We start from the raw sequence: 15,430 nt of genomic DNA on the forward strand, positions 1-15,430 counted from the left end.
GGTAAGGTCTCGGTGTCTTCGTTTCAGGATCGATCTTTAAAGGGCCGAGCGTTCGAGTTCGAGGGTCCTTGGTCCAAACAGGTCTCAAGGTGTGTGTCTCTGGTGGATTTAAAAGGCCCTTAAGGTGGCCGTGTGCAGAGCAAAGAACCAGATGGCTCGACCTATCCCACCTTTCTCGTCCTTCTGCTTTCTCCACCCACGTGTCTAGGCGCTCGAATCGTTCTCGACATGAAAATGGATTTTCCTTCGTTCTTTACTACCATTCCGTCTTTCTCTATCTTCCTTCCCTCTAGATTTCTTCTTCTACCCGTTACAATTTCCTACACGAGAGAACGAACCGTTTTTCCCCTCTTCTGGTACGCGTTAATAACGTATCTTGATGCGGCCGAGAGAAACTCCGTCGTTCGACATATGTTCTAAAGTCATTGTGCATCGTACGGTGAAAGAAACGATACAGTCGCGTTGCTCGATCGTGAAACGCTCTTGGATGCGGTTAGTTTTTGATGATGTTAAGCTCCCGTTAGGGAGGAGGCGGTTCAAAGATGGAGCCGGATATAGCGGAGAGTGTCGGCCAATCTGTCGCGAACAGTCGAAGAATTGGAAGGCTCGCGAGGGTGGAAGAAAAGATAGAGAACACTGGTGGACTCCGTTTCGGTCTTTTTATCGGAGGCACTTTAGCCGTCGAACCATTGCGTTCGCATGATTCCATAGTTCAGTTTCTGACAGGCACGCGTGTATGTATAATATACTTGAAAGTCGAAAACGTAACGGAATTCCACGTCAAGAGGTGTCGAGATGGGTTTCTGGAGGAAACTCGTGCGAGCAGATGTTTCGCGAGACAAGTTGTTTTATGGGCGATGATAGTATTGGAGGAACGTTGGAGAATTGAATTAGACGCTGAACGATGAATCGGCTCTTTAGTAAATGGCAGCTTCTTTAGTTTCTTCATGACCACTTCGCAAAGCCACTTCAATGCAGATGTGACGTTAGTAAATTAGATTGAAGCGGAAAAGGAACAGGGATAGAGTCAGTTGCTAGAAAAATAATGATTGATAGAAAGTGCGAGTTAAGAAATCTCTCAAATTAACTGTACCAAAACAAGCAACGATGCTACAGCCATAAAATTGACAATGTATAATTAATATGTTACATAAAATTGATATACATAATAACGAGCATATAAATAGGAAAAGTTGTTATAGCAAATTCAATTTGATTTAATTCATAATTATTAGCCTGTACTTACTACTGTAATTATTACAAAAAAAGGTATCTTTATATTCAATATTGTGGAATAAAATAGGAACAAATTTTGTCATAATGCCAAAATTACGAGTAAGCATTTCCATATTTATAAAACTATTTCAATTTCATATATGAGTATTTCTATTCTGACAAGTAATTAGATAATAAAACATTGAGAATAATAGCCTATTTTAAATACTTTGATACATAAGAAAACTCAAATATAATGTCTCGTATAAAATGAAAAAGAATACGAAATAGTAAAGATACCAGGTGTAATGCTCGGATCGCGCACACGTTCAATCCATGCGGAAAAACGAAGGTACACAGCGCAGACAAAAGGTTTTACGGTCAGGACATTATGTTTACCACACGAAACGCCCCCGCAATACCTTGCTAGGCACACCGGATGTCTCGTGCTGAGAATTAGCAGGAAAGATTTACGACCGACGACAAATCGGTCTGTAGTTCTTCTCTTTCAACCGAGGCGTGAAAACGGTCGAGTCTTCCTCGTTATTGGCCATTTTGACGTAGTTTAAGAGATTTCAGCCACTGTGCAATAACACGTCGGACAATAAACCGCCTCACTTTACACTCATTTTCGCACCTTTGTACGTTTTTATGGTACCCGTTGTAATTAGTTCGGATCCCTTTCTCGACTAAAGAAAACGGTCACTGAAGGCAGTGGGCAGGAAGTTTTCCTTAACCGAATCTTTTGTCGCTGTATTAATAGATCAAGAGGCTAAGGTCCAATTGAAAGGATACAATAATATTCTTGGGATCTTTTGTCAAGTTTTGTGTACAGCTTAATAGAAAAATTCTACAACACCTTTTACACAATAATTTACCAGCTAGTGATATTAACGAATTAGCAAGTGATAAATTAGAGACTATATTTATACATTAACATTGCAAAAACAGTTTCTGATTTTTTTAATGAGTATTTGACAATGTACAATGATGATGAACATTAGCCTTATAGCAATTCATCGAGTAACTTGGTTTGCTCGATAAACATTAAGAAATTCTGATTTTTGTTCTCTTCCAAATTATCTTCCAAGTTATGTAAACAATTTTTCTCTCTTACAATTTTACAATTGTATGTCAAATATGATAAACTGTCTTATGTTACCCTTATACATTATACAATTTATTAGAACAATTTATCTGTTTATTAGAATTTATTAATTCATTTGTGTAAAAGGATTTAACTACCTTCGAGCTTACGAATACTAAAATCTATCCAGTTTGTTATATGAAAAATATACTTCCATGATCTGAAGATTAGTCCGCTCCCCGTGCCGTGTCATTTTTTCCAAAATAAAATATTGCATTTCTGCCCCTTTGGTACATATACCGAAGAGGGCGCATCCCGAACAAATCGATCGAAAGTTCGTCACCTTAATAATCTCTTTCTTTCTGCCGTCCCCCGGTTCACGGTATTGCGCGCAGCACGCGAGGGAGCAGCCGGGCGTCTGGCCAGACGGAATTTTAATGGGGCACGGCACCCCATGGCAGTTCCGTTCTCTAATGTGGAAGTAGCTCGTGCTACCTGAGCAGCTGCGCGTGTGTGCGAGGAAAAGGGAACTCCCTTGACAGAAGTTTTATTTTGCCTTGCCTTATGGGGCCACCGATGAAGAGGGGGGACCACGCTACGATACACGGATACGATACAGAGAAAGAGGGAGTAGGGTGAGACGAAGAGAAAGGAAAGAAGCCCCATGGGTAGACGCCGCCAGGTACCCACTGCGGGCTGAACGTCACGGTTGAGAGGGGGGCCCATCTGCCCCCTAACGAGTGTGTGACGTCAGGTGTGACGACGTGTGTTACGAGTTAGACGCGTCTTCTGCGTTTTTCACCCTCTTCTGTATCCCTTCGTTACCAAAATGTATAATGCACCAATGATATTCACTATACAGGATGTTTCAAAGAGTTTCGATTAAACTTCAGAAGCATGTAATACAAACCAAAATAAATTCGATTTTCGCTGTTCAAACATTTGAAACGATAAAACATCCGGTCGAATCATTTATTTCTCTTTTTCTTTATTTACGATTGTTCAACATCAACTGTATTCGTGTATAAATATTTTGTTAAGATAATATATATATAAATATAAATAAAGTATACATACAAATATTTTATTTAAAAAATTATAATAAATGCGAGGCCAGGAATATTATTAATTTTCGAGTTATACATTGCATCTTATTTTATTATTTCATTACGAACAAGTTCTTTGGAATTCCTTAATATTACAATATGCAAATGCCAAGAACGAACTTGATTCTGTCGATTCTGATTTCTTATCGTTTTTTCATGGTCCTTTGCATGTTTTGAACCGCGTTGTTTTCGAAGCAAGGATACGATACGATATAGACTGAAGTGTTACAGCTTCGAAATTAATGATATTCGATCTATTCTTCTTAAGACTATCTTACTGATTTTGGTGAATACTATATGCTCCTGAATTTTTGAAACAGCATATGTAATCTGTCTGCGTCGACTTTTGTTTCAACTGGGCGTATGTAGGTACGCGCGTGGAATCGTCCGGCGGGGCAATTCATCGAATCGAGGCCGCTGCGTTTTCGCGGCATCCATTTGCCGCGATTGTGCTCGCCGCAAAAATTGTCTCTTTCAATTTGCCCGGTGTCGCCGGCTGTATAAAATATGAAGTTCGGGGTTTCACGGTTAATTGTATTGGCGTCTGAAGGGTCACCTTTTCAATTCGTGAAATTAATTTCGTGGCCAGCGCGAATGCAAGCGGCCATCTCACCCTATTGATTGGAAAGTTTACGCGAATGCCTATACATCGATTTCGATTTCGCTTGGAACTTTGCCGCGCGCGTCTCAAAGCAACCCTTGATTAATGGAAAACCGTTTTTCACGTTCTGCGATCCTTCGTATAATTAATTATTTCTTGAATCAGCAAGGTTGAAATAAACGTTTTGATTGGAAACATCGACCGATTCTAGCCGCCTTTTTATCTTGGCAATCGATGGTGAAAAACGGAAACGAGAAGTCGCGAACTTTGGATGGCAAACGCGGAAAGTCACGCGCGCCTTATGGTCGTTTATCGCTTCGATACGTTAGGAAGTTCGTCGAAGTACCAGGATGGTAGGGATAATTACCGGGTTTTCTAAATTACAGTTAATTATGCCAGTCAGTTTGGCAACAACTTGCTTTCTTCCAGTGGCAAAAGCTGTTCTATAAAAATTTGCTTGAATCGATAGCGTGGTTTTGTCGATTCACGAGGTTTCCTTTTACACGTCTTTCACAGTTTCTATACGAATTGATTTTTACGCGAAACGTATAAAAGATAAAAATCTCCTTTATCACGTGTGCTACGTTCTCTGTTAAATATTTTCGTTTTTGCACAGTTTAAAATTAAAAATTACCGATAGTCGTTAAAAATGGGGAAAAGATTACCAAATTTGAGGCACGAACATTTTTTAATCTACACATATAATAAAATAAATTGCAATATTTGAAAGTTAAACATACTTTTAAAATAATGTTTCTATCTGAGAATAAGATATAAGTTTCCAGCAATAAGAAAATGACAATGTATTAAAGTCAGGATAAAAATCCTTAAATTCTCTAACTTGAGATGATCGAATTGATTCATAAAAGTAAATTTTCTTAGAACAAATACGCGAATATTCAAAACTACATAAACAGAGAACGACGTAACTTATAAAATCTCGCATTTGCGTAAATTATTACCTATGTCTATCAAAATCATGTTGTTTTCGTACTTTCAAAGGCACTGCATTATATTCTTATTGACACAGTGGTTCGATATCCTTGGTACATATTACGTTTCAACGATCGAAACACGCTGGCTCACTCACTTTTATCGCAGTAGGCGTATTTCGTATCTTTAACAAGACCGTTAAATTGTTCTTTATCACACGGCTCGGAGTTATCGTGCTAGGCGGTTTCTGGAGATATATGCACGCACACTTACTTGTTCTCAGCACGCCCAGAAAGCCTGTGCGTGATTTCTGCTGTTTACAAAGAACATTCACATCCGAAGAGACGAGTCAGACTTTTCCGAGCGCGTTGACATCCATTTCAAAGTCGTCGTTCAATCAGCGTCAAAAGACTCGAGTAAAACACGTTCCCAACCACGCGAACCCGTTAAAATAGAATATTACATTGCAACAAAACACTTGTATAAGTCGAAATTGTTGCAACATTCTTTTCTATCAATTTCATCATTTTGTTGGGAATGGAATTTTCTTTTGGAAATGTACTTTCTAAGATCGATGAGTCTCTACGATTATAAATATTTCTTTTCAATTTTTATACGCAGTATTTACAGATGTTTTATATCTATTTAATCTTCTAACGATTTCTTAAAGATTCTGAAATTTTTAATACACCAATCTTTTAATAATTCTATTTATGTTGTTACACGATTTTGCGTTACTCTTACGATTGGTCCTATATTGGAAACTTGGGCACAAATTAATTCGGTTTCAGTTTTAGCTAATCTCCCATTTTCACGTTATAGATTCCAAAATGTAGGAAAGTATAACGAATTAAGATAAGGATAATGGACGCAATTATATTTCATTATTCGATGTAAGTCAGGTCATCGATTTTTACTATGTATTTTTGTTTCGATACAAATAAGCTTCGAAAATTTGGGGATAAATGAGGATTATGACAGAGATATTACAAAAATGAATTTCGGCTAACTGTATCCTACACTTTCCGCCTCAAAACGAAAACCAGAATAGACGGCCAGTGACCCTATCTCATCTGACGTTTCAAATAACGGAGAAAGTCAAATAGTACTTAGAATTAAAATATTTGTCAAGTGTCCTATTTTCATTTTACAGTTAGTAATCGACTCATACAGAATTACATAAAAGTATATCATTTTATATAAACACGTATTTTCAAAACCTTCTGATCGTAATAGAACTTCATCGAATAATATTTAACAACCTATTTTCCAAGCTTGCGTGCTAATTTCAATCTGTATCATTATAATTATCATACAAATATTTTCCTGCCACCTTCACCAATCTCGAACCATTATCAATGCAAACACGTGCCTCTACAGAAACCATAAAACTGGTGTGTCGTTGACCATCCGGAAAACACGGGATTGGTTGCGCAAAGGGTTGGCTCAGCATGCGTGCAATCCATCAAAGAGTCAAGAGTTGGCCCTCCTTCAATCGGCGTTCGCATTCTTCGAGGCGAGCAGGAGCGCGCGCGTGCACGAACGCCGAAAGAATCGTGCATATGCATATCGATCGATCGGTGGTCGGTCGGTCGGTCGCGTGTTACACGCCTTGCACGAACGAGCTCCAAGTATAAGTACGTAATACGCAGGAATGAAGGGGCATGCGTCACGGGACATCTGCCGCGGGCGCGTGGCCCCCGTTTGTGCCCCAAAGAGCACCGACTGAAGAGAAGGGTCCTTTGAGACAAAGAAAAAGTATGACGTACCGGCAGCTGCCGCTCACGGTGACGTAGGGCCCCCTCTGTCTACCACCGATCATCTAAGGTGAGTCCTCGATGGAACGAAGATTTACGATCGGTGATCGCGTGTATGACCGCAGCCGCACCGCCAATTCACACCCGTGGTGACATTCGGGATGAAGCCACAGTATCTTTTCTCTGTTTAGAATTTGGACCATCTATTCTTATCACTGTAAGAATTGTTTACATAGGTTCCTTCTGATATCGGGAATAGGTGTAGTGATGTAGTAAAGGGTAAATCAAATATTCTCACTGTTATGCATGTATGATTTCTTCCGGAAGTATCGGATACAGCAAGAGTTTTGCGCAAGATCGTATTTTTGTAAACGCAACTAAACAAATAGAATCTAGCTTTAGTTTCATGCTTCAAATACTTCTTACGTATAACGAGAAGTTTGCTTTGCAAGTTTTATATACTTTTCCACGTAACCTGAGTACCATAAGAGAATGCATTAGTAGTTTACTTATCTTTATCGGTAGCTCACTTTGAACAAGAATATCATAGTCTTTCATCTATTTTAAAAAGAAGCGGACAAAGCTGATTGACATTCAGTCTTTTACCATGACGTATAACTAGATCCTCTATTATGGTAGTATTTGACTTCTTTCCACGACTACGTTCTTACGTAATACGTGTAACTTGAAAGAGAGGAATTGAAATCTCCGATGGACGACGCAAACAAAAGCTTCGTTCAACCTGGTTTCCATTATGATCCGTCGACTCGCGATCGTAGGTACTTTCATAAGCATCTGGAAAGTTTAACTTGAACGGTGGACTGATGACTTGCGAAAATATCGCGTAGCAGTGGAACTCGGCGTAAGCCTCGATCCGGCTTCTTTTTTTTCACCAGTGTCTCCCCTGGCTGTCCGATAGAGACGAAGCAAAGTCCGAGAGTCCATCCTCAAAGCTTGCAGGCCGCTGAGTGCATGCCTTTCTTCTCGACAGAGACGCGAAAGAGGAAAGGAGACAAAGACAGAGGCACGCGGTAAAGCGTACTAATCTCCCAAGTAGACACGCTAATGAAAGCTCGGATGCCACTGTCTTTCCCAGTTTTTTTTCAAGGCTCGCTCGCTGTACGCGCATCTTTTGTCTCCCTGTTTTCAACGGAAATTAAACCCAAGACATTGAGACTCCGTACGTCGTAATAAGGATTCCTTCATTCGCCAGATAGGCATGTTAACAAATTCCAAAGTTACATCATTACCGTGATACTCTTATTTTTAGATGTAAATTTTAGGGACAGGTTTTCTTATTTAATTCTGCAATGTATAGAAATTCGTGGTACAGTTCAGCATACGTGCATTTGGCTACTTTCTAACTGCATCGTTTTGGAGAATATTGAACTGAAATATTTCTCGAGTATACGTGTACCGACGTTAGATTTGGATTAAACACGATCGATTTTCTCGAAAATAAAATCAGTCAATTCAGTTCAATTCAGTTTTGTTATTTTCGATCTTCGTCTTATTCTGAGTCACAGAATTTGCACGTTTGACCACGTTTGAACCACGATTTTCGGTCCATCTTATATAATATGCGTATAAGTAAGCTAAAAAGTTAAGAGAAATCATTAAAACATTAAGAAGAGCAATAACGAAATCAACGAGGAAAGTTGCGTTTGAATAGGCAGGCATTTGTATAAATCAGAGTAAAATTCACGTGCTAGCCAAAGAATAGCGTACTGGGATCCTTGTTATTACCTGATGGTTTCCGCGCCCCTGACTAAGGGTGCTCCACAGTACCTCTACCATTCCCAATCTCCTCGCATCTGTCAGGGCACGCGAGTCGCGTTTGCACTTGAAAGATGAGGTCCGGAGAAAAAAGAAATAACACGTCCACGGTGGTACTTCCCCTTCTAAAGAGATCAATTAAACCGTTCTTGTTCAATTGCACGAAATTAATTCGCGTCACATGGAACAATAAAAAACTATATTTTGTCCATTCTGATATTTTTCCTTCAGTTTCCGATTATTATTGCATACGGTATGCAGAAATACAAAAAAAGATTAGAAATTAAAAATAAAGTAAGATTATAATATATATAGAGGATGAAAGAAATTTTTATTTAAATTCCATTTCTTTAGTTCTATTGTAGTGCAACGATAAATATTAATAAATTTCATAAAAATATGAATTTGCATAAATATAAAATTAGCTTTGTTAATTGATCATTTTTACAGAATAGTTTCCTTAATTTACGTTTATCAATTTTTAAGTTTTGGTACTTTAACAATTCTTCTGGAATGTTATGGATTATAGTTAGAAATTGAAGAATGAAAATTTAATATTCTTACACGTTGTTTGTTATGAAATTATCTGCTTACGGAGAAGATTTAACTCTGCACATTTTTAGACGCGAAGAAAGCACATGTTAGAATAATCAAGTTTACCTGAAAGAAATAATTAATTACCGTGAGTTGGAGCATAACTGCGCTCGTCCGCCAACATGACATTTCATTTCCTTTACAAACAGTGTAAACATCCTCCATTCCCGCGTCTGCTGAATATTTGAACGTCTGTATAAATATGTCGCGACTCGTATTTTTCCTGACCCCACCCTTCAATTTCAAAGCGTCAATTATTCTTGTCCATTATACCGCGCATACTCTTCCACGGTTCGTAAAAGTTCCGTGATGTGAATGTCTTGACCATGATTTAATTCTTTGAGCTAAATATCAGGATTTTTGACATCACTCTTGTACAAGCGTTTTCTTATCAAACCACGACACATAATTATTTTTAAATCTAAAACATAGTACGACTTCTACTGCAGAGGTTTCTTATGTGACAACTATGATAAAGATCATTACATTTATCAAATCAAACGACGTTAGTATTACAAAAAATATTAGTCAATGGTCATTTCTGACTACCGTTCCACAAGCTTTTAATCGAATCAAATCAAAAACAGGCACTTTATGAGTAGCGTATACACGACACAATAGGAGTAAACTAATAGATCCACAAGACAAGTGAAATAATTTACATAAGCGAAACTTTTATAATACTCCCCTTCTGGAAGCTTTTAATCCTTGCACACGTTAATCTCCAAGTACCTTCGAAACGTTCCCATCCTGAAGGATTTCGACTGCGACGATCTTCCGCGAAACATTTTTGCTCGAGTCATTCGCCGGCGGTTTTCATGAGCCGAAAGAATTGCACAAGGGGTAGCGAAGGGGTTACTCCTTGTTGCAAGACAGAATTCCGAGAGTGGCAGGGAGAGAGAAACAGAGAGGATCGAGAGCACAATGACCGCAGCGAATCACGAGTGAATTTGAGAGCGAAATCGCAGGATATTGTTTGCGAGACAGATGCATCATACACATCGAGAGGAGAATGTGAACTGCTGTCGATGAAAAGGATTCGCAAAAGGGCCCAGCAGAGCAAAGCCGCGATTCCTTTGCATTCGTCTATCCGGGAAGAACCCTTTCATTTGCATCTGTCTCCGAAATGCAAAAAGGCCTTTTCCAAAATACAGATGTTCCTAACCGGCGGGTTATTCCGCGAGCAGCCGCTCAAGTGGAACGGAAAATAGGATATTGTGCGTTCTTCGACTTCCTCCAAGACATTCGTTTCCATCTTCCACGTACCCTTCGAATTTCAATTCGGTCGTAGGAGGGGCAGATGTGACCAGCGATCATCTGCTTACCCCTTCGATCAAAGAAAATCACGTTTAACGAGCGATGTTTTCAATCTCTTCCGCTCACGGCGAATAGGCGATTTTGATAGGCATTTTTCACAAACCTGACGAACTACCATAAATATTTCTCTGCGTTGTACTCTTATTCTTCCCGCGAAGAAATTGTTTTATTTTCTGAAACTGTTTGGTTTGGGATAGTCAGAACTTCAGATATTAAGGACTAAAGCCAATAAAGACAGTGAAATAATTTTAAAATTATAGAAAGTTGGTTGATACACGTAAAGTAATATTTCCAATCAGATTACTGTGGATTTTATGAATTTAAATTTTAGACTTGCATCGATTAGAAAATGTAGGAAGAAATGATTCGACGAAATAATCTTGATATAGGAGATCGTGGTTTATGGTTATGCTCCTGTCACACGACAAATTAATCAACTGATTATTTTTAAATAAGCAGCGTCGACACTTGGCCGAATTTTTCCGCTCATAATTCTCATCGTTAGAGCATGCAGTTGTACGCGTTTATCGGTGTCGCGTTTATCATCGTTAAAATATTTTGCATCGAGTGTCAATGCGCGTTTAAACGTTATTTGCTATCGCGCGACCGTGATTATCGTTGGTCGGCGGAAAGCTATTAACGGAAGAAGCAACCGTGCACGCGAGTAGAGGAGAAGGAGTTCGAAACAACGAAAGAAAGGGAAGGTGAAAAGAGGGTTGGCGGAGGAAAATCGACGTGGAAAAGAACGTGGAAGAAGGTAGACAAAAAGAACGGAAACGGAACCACGGTGATAATGCCTATTTGGCATTTCGATTATCGAGATCAAAAAAGATTTTCAGTTCGTAGTTCATAGGGTACGTGCGCGTATTAGCTGACAGCTCTGAAATTGCGAAAAAAGGAGAAAACACAAGATCGGACCGTTTCACGAACGGTGAGACGCAAGCGCAGAGGTGCAGAAAAAGAGAGTACGCGTTAGATCGAGTTTGCTGATTTTCTGTCGTACGTAAATTCTTCGCCTTTTTTCCACCTCGCCTCACCTCCCGCCACCTCGGCTTAGCCGGCAGTGCCGCCGTCGCCCAGCCTCTCCCCCTTGGTCAGATTCCATCCTCCAGCAACCATGCTCCTGGAATGCGAGGACGAGGGGACGGAGGGTGGCGTGCGCACTTTTTGCGCGGAGATTTTTCGCAACGCCCTTCGGCTTGTCCTCCACCTCCACCTGTGCCACTGGCAGTAGCCCCCTCCTCCACAGCCTGCTGCTAGCCTAGCCGCGTTTTTTATTTTACCCCGCGCGTCGCCGCTCGGACCGTGCCGGGCGATCAATGAATTGAAGCGTCCGTCCTTTTTCCTTTTTTTTTGGTCAGCTCCTGCCTCTCCTCGTTCGACGCACTGCCGCCTGCACATTTCCATCTCCTTTGCACCACGTTCCACCTCGCTTCTACTCCGCTCCGAATCAACCTTCTACCTCTGTCCCTCTCGTGTTTCGTCCACCTCTTTCTTTCCCCCGATTTTCCTGCACTCTCTCTGCATCTCCTCTTTCTATCCAACGGTCTTTCTCTTTTGCTGCCGGTGCCGGTATTCGTTCGTTCGTTCGTTCGTTCATTCGTTCGGGCCTCTCTCTATCCGCATATCTCATTCTATTCCCATATCCTCCTGTTTCTCCTCTCCGTTATCGTCCTTCTCCACCTCCGCCGAGCTGGCCCACCTCTGGTCCTTCTCGTTCCTCATCCGACTCACCCTTCCGCGTTCGAGAGAAACGGACTGGAAGCTGTCCCGCTCGCACCCTGATCGCCCTTCTCTTTCGCAACGTCGTTCCACTAACGGCCTATCCGACCCTATCCTTTCTCCGTCCCTCTTCGATGCTCGCCGGACACACAGCCACCCTCTCTCTGTTTCCCTCTCCACACATGCACGCACTCACACACGTGACCGGTTACCACGGTGCATATACATTCCACATGCACCTGCACGCATGCAACCCTCGCGTTTCGCGATCTCGCATCGCCAGATAAATCTCACTGACGCTTACGTGCGAGCGACAGAGAAAAAGGGAGGCTCGACGAGAGATAGAGAGGATGAAGACTGGTGCATGCGCCCTGGAGAGGGAACATTACCTTTCCATATATGTATCCGTACTTCTTTCTTCTCTCTCTCTCTCTCTCTCTCTCTCTCTCTCTCTCTCTCTCTCTCTCTCTCTCTCTCTCTCTCCCTTTGGCAATTTTTCTTTTTCTCTCTCCCTCTATCCGACGCCCTTTTTCGTCTTTCTTTTCACGTTGCACTTTTATTTCGACAAAGGTCCCCCTCGAAGGTTAATGCGAATTTCCACGTAAAGTGACCGATGCGCCTTCGAGTAACATCGCGCGGTTGAGCGCGAGATGTGTGACCGTAAACAACCGGCCCCACCGGAAATGGACCAGACCCCTGCTCACAGACCGGCGCTCTTTCTCGCGAGCTTCGGATTTTCAGGGGAAAATGATTGGAATCGTCGGATGAAAGGCAATCGATGTCAGTCCTTCCGGGAAAACTCCTCGAAATTCGCCGGCGAAGAAACGCTTTTTCCACCGGCATTGTTCTAGCCAGGAATGGCACGTTGTTACGCGAGACACGCAATTAATTAAAATGACGCGTAAAATTCCATCAAACGGAGCTCGTTGATGCTGAAACATAAAAATGTCAAAGTCGCCTTCCTAAAATTTGAGATGCGAATCTCACGCAAAAGATTTGTTTCATTTTAATGTTTAAAGGGATCGTGCGATTTAAAAAGAATTTATGGAAATGAAACGATTCGTAAAGTCGGAAGATATGTTGTATCTTGAGAAAGTATCCATAAGAGTGTTTTTTGCGTAACGGCAATGTCAATATGAAAAAAAAATATTTGCAATTAGTCGAGTCGACTAGCATAGGAATATTCCTACAGGGGGGAAAAGATACACAAATTCCGAAAAATTATTACCAACCCGCGCTCTCGTATCGGTGTTTCAATATTTTCAGAGATTCACTTATCTCTCTGCAGCATTCCTGCTCTGTGTTATTCTTCAGAATTTTGTTTTACATACTTCCATATCATATATTGCGGTGGCACAGCCGCGTGCTCCACAGGCTTGCAAAAAGCGCTTCCCCTAGAAACCTGTGGCAGCGACAAATGTAAAATTTATAACGCATTACGTGCTCGCGAATATTGTGACACGCTCGCGTCCGGTTATCATCTATAAAAAAAAATAAAAATAAAAAGCAAGCGCAACAAGGTAAAACAAAAAAAAAATACATATATATATATACACAATTGCACAAAAATAGCGACGTGATAAAAATAATAATTATGTTCTTCTGCCTGGTATAAAATTGCCGGTCCCCACCCTTTCTTTTTTTGTCTCTGTTTCTCCGCATCTCCGTCCCTATCTCTCTAAAAAGACGTAAGTTTATTCATTATCCTGGACGTACAGTACTGGACAGTAGTCGACTGGACAATTGGACTGCCAACCCCATCGAGGATAGCCTGGGAGCTCCGGCGGCAAATAAAATCGTATTTCATCCCCTTGCCGGCGAAAATTTTGTCTCTCTTTCTTGCCTCCTCGCTCTCTCTCTCGTGTTCTCTCTTTTCGCGGCGCAAGCTCGTACATCAAAGCTCGTATGCGTCTATCTTCCTCCTCGAATGTTGCTGCTGTAGCTGCTACTGCTGCTGCTGCCGGTGCTGCTGCTGCTGCTGCTGCTACCGGTGCTGTTGCTGGTGCTGCTGTTGCCCTTTCTCTCGCGTTCCTCGCTTCTCTGCCGACCCATCAGCTCGAATCCCCCACTGCTCACCCCCGTTGCCCATACCCCCTTTTGCCGCCCTTCCGACCGCCACCCACTCAAGCCCATCCTGTGTACAACTCATAAACTTTTGTACCGAGGTTTAGTAGTTGGAAGCTAACTTCCGGTTCTCGTGACACGCTCCTCTGTCCAGTGTCAGGCGTTGACGATGCCAATCGAGAAATCGCCGTGTTGTTACTGCTCGTTTCCAAACACCCGCCACGCAGCCACGCTAGACATGCGTTGTATTTTCCTCACCGTAAACATATTTACCTGTTTATTCCCCTGTATCGACAGTAGCGATATTCTTTCATAGATATCGAAGCGTGTTTTAGTAGATCGTATCCGATGTATTAGTTTCATAATAGTAGTTTCTTGCTTTTTCAATGTTTTGGTACTTGGCAAAGGGAAGACTGCGCCAAGGATGTTTACCTGTTCGTGGGAAAATGGATAAGCAAAGAATTCACAATATAATACAGAAAGTTAGGTTGAATATCTAAAATACAGCAATCGTTAAAATATCTAACCGATAGAGCCTAGAGTTTGTATTTTAATTATTCATGTGAGAATATACATTTTCATAAACACATCAACAATTCAGTGATTAAACTTTGTATTAACAAAAGACAGTAGATATCAGACACAACGAAACGAATTTCAATTTTTCTTTCGAATATTCCTCTTTACGTAAGAAGGTAGACATCTAGATGATTACAAGGGACAAAGTAATCAGTCGCGCAAGAAGTTAACTCGAACGCAGCATCGCGATTTATTTCAACCCTTTCATGGCCCAGGCTGGCTTCGGGACGCAGAATGCAAACCCCGGCGGTAAAGCTAGCTGACCACCAGTGGTTTTCATCGTATAACTCGATTAGCCCTGAATTCTCTCTTTTTCGATATAATTCAACGCCAATGCAATTTTCAGTAATTACGATAGAGAGCGTCGGACAAAAGAGGACAAGGCAAAAGGGAGGGGCGGTGAAGCCGGAGATCCCATCAAACTCGCGGAATCCCATCTTTATGAGACTGGAGGACATTGCAAATCGAGTTTTCGTTTACATCCATGAACATCGACTTCGCATGGAAGGGAAAAAACGACTGGACGATTTGCGAGAAAACGACAATTAGATCATCCGTCGCAGACGATCGCAGGCAAAGAAATACACGACTATGGAAAGACTCGAGCTTAACGAGATTTCCATTTTGTCTCAATATTAGACGTCTTAGGCGCGTTAATGTCAAACGCATTTCATTTTTG

General features: G+C 41.2%; 1 long non-coding RNA gene across 2 annotated transcripts in view; it reads left to right on the forward strand.

The window, feature by feature from the left end:
* LOC126921685 (uncharacterized) overlaps window positions 1-15,430 on the forward strand; it is a 115,739-nt gene that overhangs the window by 49,900 nt on the left and 50,409 nt on the right. Inside the window, exon 4 of one of the 2 annotated variants that reach the window (XR_007712506.1) lies at window positions 6,323-6,769. The exons of the other annotated variant lie outside the window; for it this stretch is intronic. This is a non-coding gene — a long non-coding RNA (uncharacterized LOC126921685). Of the gene's footprint in view, window positions 1-6,322; window positions 6,770-15,430 lie in introns of those variants that run through there. 2 annotated transcript variants of the gene reach the window in all.

Source organism: Bombus affinis, chromosome 11 (genome assembly GCF_024516045.1).
Source record: "Bombus affinis isolate iyBomAffi1 chromosome 11, iyBomAffi1.2, whole genome shotgun sequence".
NCBI classification, from domain to species: Eukaryota; Metazoa; Arthropoda; class Insecta; order Hymenoptera; family Apidae; genus Bombus; species Bombus affinis.